Here is a 503-nt window from a genome sequence, read left to right as displayed (position 1 = left end):
CTTGTACGGATTGTCTCGCCTCCAGCATGTGCGCCAGACGGCTGTCTGCTTGGGTGGCAGTACCGTCAAGCTCCACGTCCATGGTAACTGCCGCAGTCGCCCTATTAATGGCATCTGTCCATTGTTCAATATCATCAATTTGCTCGGGGATGCTGCTGAGCGTTTTACGAAAGGCGTTCCAGTCCGTTATACTCTGCGTTGTACCTGTGCGCGCTTGCGCCTTTGATCTCAGAGGCACGGAAGAGATCACGCCACGAACGCAGGCAGTCGTTCTCGGAGATCGAACGAGACGCAAGGACCTTTGCTCGTTTCCTCTCGTCTTGTTCGGGCACAAGTTCGCCCCAAATAAAAGTTCTTTCTTTACCGTTGTGTCCCATCCTACGTGAGAAATTGTGGTGGAGGTGCGGGGTAGTCCTCGATGGCGCGGGGTCTTTCACCAGGTCTGGGCCTGGGAGCATTGACTCCGAAAATAAAAGTTGATTTGTACAATGTACGCACACAGT

Source organism: Haemaphysalis longicornis, unplaced genomic scaffold (genome assembly GCF_048455015.1).
Source record: "Haemaphysalis longicornis isolate Haplotype H1 unplaced genomic scaffold, Haemaphysalis longicornis Haplotype H1 scaffold_14, whole genome shotgun sequence".
NCBI lineage: Eukaryota > Metazoa > Arthropoda > Arachnida > Ixodida > Ixodidae > Haemaphysalis > Haemaphysalis longicornis.
Note: the sequence above shows the minus strand (reverse complement) of the source record.